The sequence below is a fragment of the Galeopterus variegatus genome, unplaced genomic scaffold (genome assembly GCF_000696425.1).
Source record: "Galeopterus variegatus unplaced genomic scaffold, G_variegatus-3.0.2 Scaffold2061, whole genome shotgun sequence".
Lineage (NCBI taxonomy): Eukaryota > Metazoa > Chordata > Mammalia > Dermoptera > Cynocephalidae > Galeopterus > Galeopterus variegatus.
In genome coordinates, this window is record NW_007728172.1 from 97,907 (window position 1) to 106,776 (window position 8,870).

An 8,870-nucleotide genomic window follows, 5' to 3' on the forward strand; every position below is an offset into this window, starting at 1 on the left:
CATGTGTACAGCGTGACCATGTATGGTTACTTAACCTTTCTGACCTTTACTGTCTCAAAGTAGTATTATAAAAGTAGAAGTAAAAATTAGTCTTTTTGCAGATAAAATATTCTCCAAATCAATCAAGTTAAATGAAAAAAAAAATGAATTCCATGTTAAATAGTATGTATGGAGACAAGACGAAAAAGTGATTGACATGCAAGAAAATAGACAAAAAAAACCCCCCAAAACAAAACTGTAACAAAAACAGACCCCCACCCACCAAAAAACCCCCAGTCCTGCTAAAAAAATGATTATAACCTACAGAAAGCCAGAAAAGTATAAACCAAACATTTTCTAGGGTAACTAATAGACATGTTTATTTTATCAAAAGTGAAAAGTTGAAAATAGGAAGGTTGTATGTCTACTGAAGTATTGAAAAATTCTGGACAAACATTGGGAAGGCTTAAAATAACACAGTACTATGACAATGTGGTTACAAGAAGAGTAAACACATACTATAAAAAGCATGGCTTTAGCACTTGCTATGTCTGAACAGAAGATTATTCAAAGTGAGGCAAAATGAAAGACCGAGATGTGGTGGCACAAATTGATCCTAGATGGTATTGTTTCAGTAGTCTTAAAACTGCTTTGTACTCCAATGGTGATTGGTTTTGTGAGTTTTTCCCAGAAGATAAAGTGAAAAATAGTTTATATCTCATTGAATATTGTCCAATGCATGACTGTACAAACAAGACATGACATGCTATTCATTACATAAGCTTTATCTGCTATTAAGACAGAAATTATTCCATGAACCTAAGATAAGTAAAGTATCATACATTATGGCAGAATTGTAGATATCATATTGTTAATAGATTCAGAAATATCTGATGATGTGGTCAAAATTTTCATAAGTCTGAATGACATTGTTTAAGAACATGCTCAAATGAATTAATGTTTTATTCATGTTTACCAGAGTTTTGGCTTTGAAGATTTGGCTTTAGTTATGATGTATTTGATTATGCCTGTGAGTAAGTGGAATATCTTCTTCTAACTTGGCTAAAGGAATTTCAAGTTAAGAGTTTTAAGTAAAAAATTAGTATTTCAGAAAGTTAGACCTTTCTGTTGGGTTGAGGAATAAAGTCATTAAACAGAAAAAAAAATAGTAAGAAACTGGTTATGATTTCAAATGAGGCTAATTTGAGTTTCAATGCCAGATTAAAAATTTGGCTTGTTTAACTGTTGAAAAATGCCAAGACTTTTAATGGTAATAAAATATGGAATGTGCATGATTACATGTGAGTCCTTATGAGTGATGAAAGGACAACTCCCTGTGGTCATTGGCTCTATTCTTAGTAACCAGCAACATATTAAAGTATTAAAGATATGGTACAGTGCTTCACGGTCCATGACCCCCTCAGAGTTATTATAATTAGATTTTGAAAAATATGTGTCCCACACATTTTCTGTGGATTCGATAAATATTAAGCTTAGTAGATATATGAACTATTTTGCAAATCTGTATTTATTTTAGTGAATAAAATAATAATGTATTAAACACAGTAGTATTGAACAATTAAGGTGTGGTGTATTAGTTCAATCATTGGCTAGTAAAAGTATTACTTGTCACCATGAAGAGAAGAAAGGGAGGAGGAAAACTATAAATTAGAAGAGACTTGAAACAGTTGCAATTGCCTGTATGGGTTTTATTTAGATGTGGATTAAAACAAACTGTTAAATAGACACTAATCAGACAATTGAGGAAATTTGAGCACTGATTGGTATTTGATGTTATAAAGAAATTATTGTTAATATACAAGGGTACTTCGGAAAGTTCATGGGAAAATAGAATTAAAAGATAATACGAATCTTTCGATGAACTTTTCAAAGTATCCTTGTATTGTAGGTATTATAATGGTAATTGTCTTATGTTTAAAAAGTAAATATCTGTCTTAGAGAGATACATACTGAATTATCTACAGGTGAAATGATATGCTGTCTGGAATTTGCTTCAGAATAATCCAGAGTGGTGGGATAGGACTTGGGAGGTGGATGAAGATATAAACGAAACATGAATTGCCATGAGTTAATTGTTGAAGTTGGGAATAATAGGGTTCATGATACTATTCTCAATAATTTTGCATTAGTTTGAATTTTTTCATAATAAAAATGTAGAAAAACTGAAATTCAACATTATTGAAAGAGGATAACTGCAGCAGTACGTGACACTGACATATAAAATATTCAGAAGTAAGGATGGATATTAGTAACACAGAGATGTACTTATTGTAAACATACCTAATGTGTAAATGTTGTATTTTGTTTTTCTTCAGAGCTGAAGCCATTTATATGAATCTTGGATGATTAACATCTAAATGCTTAATTCTCAAAACTGCTCAAGTGTCACACGGTCAGGATTAGATGATCCAAGTTACCATCAAGAAATTACTGTTTCGAGTGATTTGGTAAGATTATAGTTAATATTTTAAATGCCAAATAGTGACTGAAATCTAGAAAGATCTTTAAGGAAGTTTTTTGGTGTTTAAAAGTACATTGACCTGGAGGAAAAATGGCGGCGCGCCTGGAGCACCAGTGTCGGGAAACAGCGCGATCCTGAGTGCGTAAGATTATAGTTAATATTTTAAATGCCAAATAGTGACTGAAATCTAGAAAGATCTTTAAGGGCTGTATTTTAGCTACCATCTTCTATTATAATTTCTTGATCCCATAACTGTTACACCAGGAGTTTAAAGTTGCGATAATCAGCTAAAGTGCTTAAGCAATAGCAACCATAAAGAAGGCTTTATGACATGTCCTCCTTATAGATTCATCTATTACTGGATACTGTTTTGCAGTGGAATGCCATGTTTTCCTCCTTGCCCTGTGTCTCAGGGTAGGTCTTCTGGAAGCTGATGCTGAAAAGGTGTTTAGCTTCCAGGATGTTTATTAGGGACAATAAAGAAAGGGGGTAGGAAACAGATTGGGCAGAGGAAATTGAACTGCAGCGCAGGCTCAATAAAGCATTAGCCAACCCTATGGGGAGTATTGTAGCTGTGTGATAGTTTATTTTCCTTCTTAAATAGTAAGCTTCTTGAGGTTAGAAACATATCTTCGATGCCTTTGTATCTTGCACAGATCATTATAGAAGCTGCTCAGTAAATATTTGTTGGATGAAGGAAATCTGAGAAAAATCTTGTGGTCTCTTCTGTAATACCTAATCCTTGACCCCTTTATCTTAACCCCTTCCTTTCACCAGTTGAAAATGCAGTTTAGAACGGTGAGGTTAATAGTGACAATGATGGTGTCTTGTACATCATGAACAAACCCGAAGGTAACTTCACCATATAATTAGCATGTGTTATATACCACTAGGTTTCTGGTCTGCATAGATGCGGAAGACCCGCAAAGGGACCTAAGGAAAACCAGAAACGTAAGATGTAAAGAACATGAGATCAAGGCTGGCTGGTTAGCTCTGTTGGTTAGAGTGTGGTGTCACAACACCAAGGTCAAGAGTTCAGATCCCCATTTTGGCCAGCTGCCAAAAAGAAAAGGAAAAAAAAAGAACCTGAGATCATATCCATAAAGAGAAAAAAATACTTGGAAAGCATAGTGATAACTTTTAGGCCTATTAAGGCATATAGTTTGTGGTTCCAACCAGTGTTTTCCGTTTGTGGGGAATAGGCTGATTGGATATTAATTTCAATCTTTTTATGCTCAAAGGTTAAGAAAGAATCTGCTTCTTAGAAACATTTTTAGAAAGTCATTGTTTTTTCCTATTACATATAGTCTTGGTTTGGGGCAAGAAATTTAAGTCTTTTACTTGATATTTTTGTTTTTTCCCCTTCTTACTTAGGTGTCCCTGAGACAGGATTTGCGTTAATAAATCCTCTGCATTTTCTCTGAACCTTAATACTATATTAGTACTTTACATGTAAAGGACTTTCAATTAATATATTTTATTTTATTTTATTTATTTATTTTTTTTTTTTTGTCTTTTTTCCGTGTCCGGCAACGGATTGCAACCCTCAGTGTTGCCCCCGTACCGGACCGGGGACCAGCAACGGGATTGCAAGCCTGGGCATTGCTCCCGCGCCTCGCTCAGCCAGTGAGCTGGAGCCGGTCTGTATGTGGGATCCGAACCCTCCGACGGGAGCGCCGCCGCGCTTCCCAAGCGGCGCACTATCCAGTGCGCCACCGGGCCGGCCCCAATTAATATATTTTAAATGAGTGAAAGAAAAGTTGACTTCCTAAGTAATGTGGTAAAAGAATAAGGATAAAAAACTAAATAATTAAAAAAAAACCAACTAAGTAATTCAGAACCAGAAATGTACATGCTTTTCTATTATAACCATTCTTCCTGATATCTGTAATAGACCATTTTTGCTTCATCTTTTGAAATATTGTGTAAATCATTTTCTTCATGTTGAGCATTGGAAGAATGAGATTGTGCTTGTGTTTCACTAAACCAGATTTTTAAAATGAGTATTAAGATGTATATCATTCAAAGTTATAAATATGATTACTTAGGGAGTTTACTTATCTGTTGCCTTTCTTTTTCCATTTCCTTCTTGCTCACTTAGCATCCCCACCAGAGGGCAGGCAAAGGAAGGGAGAGAAGATGATAATAATTTCAGTTTTCAAAGTCTTTTGTAGACACCTTTTCAGAAGTATGTTTTGTCATACATCTGGATTTCATTAAGGCAGTAAGATCAGCTACTTTTCCTATTTTAAAATATTTGATAGAGCGCTCAATTATTTTGGAAATAAATTATATATTATTGATTACTGCATTTATTGAATTTAATATACTTTAAATTCTTAACTTTATGTTCTTAGATCCATATATTTTAAATTATGAATTAGTTTTTGGTAATTCATGCCAAGGTTTCAACCACTACTATTGATAAGGATGGTTGGTTGTATGTAATAGGAAGTTTTTTGGTGTTTAAAAGTACATTGAGGTGTTCATAACACAGTATAATGTTTTAAATGACTCCTTTCATGCTCTGTAAAAGCTGACATTCCAGAGGCCTTCTAGTGAATTTTCAAAATGATAAGAATTATCTTTTGAGTACAGGTTACTGTTTTACACTTCAGCTGTAAGTTTATCTGAAAGGAAGATATTACTCAGACCAAAGTAAATTTGTCTTTATATTATCACAGTGAAGGTTTTCAAAGTCTAAATGTTAAACTAGATGGAGGTTGAATATTTTATGGTCTCCGTATTGCTGTTAACACCCATCGTACATGTACGTGTATATGTACATATGAAGTGCAGTCTCATAGTTTATAGCTGTTTGGCTTGTTATCAGTGTGAACAGTAAATGTCCTAAAAATCAGCTTCAAAACAGCTGGCAGTTGATCTACTAGGGTTTAGCACCGCCCAAATTCACATGACGTTTCTTTGCTCTTTGACACAAATAGTGTACTATATCTTCTCATCAAGGAAGTTCGTACAGGCACCTTTCCGTGTGTTTGTGTGTCTAGCAATGTAGAAGAACCTTAAAATGGATTTTTTAAAGAGAGTTGTTCCTCCCATTCTTTGGGGAGATGTGGTTTTGGATACTGGAGATAGTATTCAGGAAAGTTCCCCAAGATTACTTAAGATGAAATATTTTAGTTCGCTTTCATCAGAGAAGACAATATATGAGCAAGATGGAATCAATTTCTATCGTAGTAATTATGGCAAATGCCAACATCAACAACTAGGTAATGTATTACTTTCAATCCTTTAAAAAAGTAGGAAAGTAAAATTATTTTTACAAGTATGAGATCTAGTGAGCATGAGTTTTTATTTTGAATATCAAGTTTAAATATTAAATCTGTTTAAGAAAGTAACATTGTATAGTTGAACTCTTGATTTCTTGTTACCTCTTCTGATGCCTACTTTAATGGAGCTTTTTGATTAAATGATTAGCCAAGAGTTGTAATTTACAGTAAAGGGACTCTACTGTATATGGCTGTATAATGTTGCAATTTTGTTAAAGTAAACATTTATGTGTTATCCCTACTTCCTTAATAAAAAAAGGAATCAAAATGATTGTATATTATGTTATCTTATCTTATTAATGAGATGCTCAAATATCTTTGTAGTTTTTGTGTAGAGCCCTAATTGTGTGATCAAAGACTGATTTCACTGATAAATATTAGTAGAATTGGAACACATAATATCTATCCTTGGGCATAAAAATTGGTGGGAAGAAAACGACCTTTACTGATGCAGAATGTACAATATTTTCTGACTGTTGAAGGACAATGAGAGATAGATACAGTAATGAGTCAGATCCTAAAAATCAGGCAGTATGTGTGTTTCCATAGACTTCTGTTGTAATAGCTGCAAAGTCCTTGTATCTCCAAGAATGGGTTATTTATTTTGATGGACTCAACCTTAATTTTGTTGTTGTTGTTCATTCTGTTTGGATCAAGGATAAGTGTTAATGTGACAAAAATATATTATAACATTGATTTTTATAATTCACCAATAACAGAGACAATGATACTTTAAACAGATGAAAGTATGTTATCAACATTAAGGATGATAGAAACATATGAGCACCTTCTGGACACTGTTATCTTGTTTTATTTTACCAATAACTGAAGTGATTTCATTCATCTACCTATTTAGTGCGTATCTGACTCCTTTCCCCCCTCAAACCAAATATAAGCAGAGCATGGACTTTGTTCGATGTGTTCCAGGGCTTGGAACATAGTAGTTGTTCAGTAAATACTGGTTGAATGAGTGAATGTTATCTAGGTCCTCTTGACAACCCTGTGAGGTGGGTTGTTATCCAAAATTTTAAAAGTTCATGGAGACTTAAGCAAATTATTTGAGGGTTATTTTTTTCACTACTAAGTGGTATAACCATACCATTGTTTTAATGTCAGGTGTTTAGTCCTTTTACTCTCTGTCACTGTAGTGTTGTTTGATGATTTTGAAACTTTATGTATGAAATATTTTTTAAAAGACTGGTATATCTTAGTTTAATTGTTCTATTAAAGGACATATACTTTTTTGGGTGCTTTCATTTTCATCAAGAGATATTTCAATAAGAAAAAAACTTTTAATTCCAGTTTATATTACATATTACTGTTTGAAACCCTTTCATTTTAATGAACAGTTGATAACTATTTTTTATAACACTCTGATAAGATAAGCTGATTAAGTGAAGAGGTATTTCGCATTACTTTTGTAAAACAAGAGACACATGAATTGAGGTATAATTTCTATTTCATTACAAAGTGTTAATGACTCCATGAGATATAAATGTTTAAGTAATATACTGATATACCCCGCTTGAGGAATTCAGCACAGCTCACTAGCAGGATCAAACCAAAATGTAGCCTCTGTTATAAACTTACAAATGCCTTTTTATTGAATTTTAAAAGCTGCTATCTATATTTGACTAGTAAAGAAAGTGGGATGCTCACTGTTAGTAATTGGATTTACTTAAAAAGCGATCTTTTCAGTTTTGCTTTTGCAGACCCATTGCTCTCAGTGGTTAAATTGTCTAAGTCCAGAATAGCAGGTTTTTGTTTGATACCCATAGTATTGGGTAGAGGAATGGCATGGTAGGGCACTTTCCTTTTAGAAGGGGACAAGTTTGGTAAAGAGTGACAAGTGTTCATTGAAGATCTGACAATTAATAGGGAGTTTAGAGAAGGTCCTGGAAGAAAACTGGGATGAGGTTTCCTTCTGATACTTCAAATGCGTGTGATGCTGACAAACTAAAGGAAATGGAGAATCATTTGAAATTCTGATATGATAGTTAGGTTGTTGGGCAGGGCAAAGACCTGGAAGAACCTGAGGTCTTAATAATAATCAGTCTGCTTTGGAACCTTTAGCCTGATCCAAATGGTACCTTGCATTCACCGTATAAGAGTGTTTAGGAGTTCAGGACTTCTTACTTATACAAACGGGATTTGGAAGCATTGGGCTTTCATGGTATCACGATATAAAATAGGTTTCCTTACTTAAGAAGGGCTTTGGAATTTTTTCGGGCTGTACTCATTGGAGGATGTAGGAGAAGCCTCACTGGGGTGTTGTATTCATGCTTTCACTGGATCTTGTGAAAATTCTCACGATAAAGGAGGGGTAATGGGAAGACCTACAGGCATGATGGGACAGAGGCAGTGAAGTGTTGAGAAGAGTGGAGTGGGGCTTTGATCCAGACTAAGCTGAGCTTTGCCAGTGACTGTGTGTCTTTGAACAGGCTAATTAATTTCTCTAGGCCAGTTAGCCCCACCTGCTAATTTGAATAATATCTTCTTTCTAGCATTGTTTTCAAGATTAAAAAAAAGTCTACGAAATTGATACTAAGTTCAATAAATGGTGGCCATTATTGTTACAAAAGCTTGGATTTTCGATTTGGAGGTGGATGAATCAATTCAATGAAAAATTTGTCCTTGGAGCATTTCATTGTAGAAATTATTATAGGAATTTGGATCTCAGTCTTTTATTGTACATAATTCCAAAAAGTTTTAGCATGCGACTTATAGCTCCATGACAGTTCATGGGGGCTTGAGTTGCAGCACGTTTCTGTGTGCTTCCTTCTTTGTCCACAGTGTGTGGTCTTCCAAAGAGCTACTGCCAAATGACCTGCTGATTCAGACACAAAGGTTTTTTAGAAATTAGTGCAACATGGGGCCGGCCCGGTGGCGCACTGCGCTAGTGCGCCGCTTGGGAAGCGCGGCTGCGCTCCCGCCGAGGGTTCGGATCCCACATACAGACCGGTTCCCGCTCACTGGCTGAGCGAGGCGCGGGGGCAACACCGAGGGTTGCGATTCCGTTGCCGGTCTCAGTCTGGTACGGGGGCGACACTGAGGGTTGTGATCCGCTGCCGGACACAGAAAAAGACAAAAAAAAAAAAAAAAAAAAAAAAAAAAAAAAA

General features: G+C 34.9%; 1 protein-coding gene across 1 annotated transcript in view; it reads left to right on the forward strand.

The window, feature by feature from the left end:
- The window catches only part of FRYL (FRY-like), a 208,660-nt gene that overhangs the window by 20,589 nt on the left and 179,201 nt on the right, over nt 1-8,870 (forward strand). Inside the window, exon 2 of the mRNA XM_008580294.1 lies at nt 2,316-2,447. The gene's annotated coding sequence lies outside the window, so the exon portion shown is untranslated. The remainder of the gene's footprint in view (nt 1-2,315; nt 2,448-8,870) is intronic.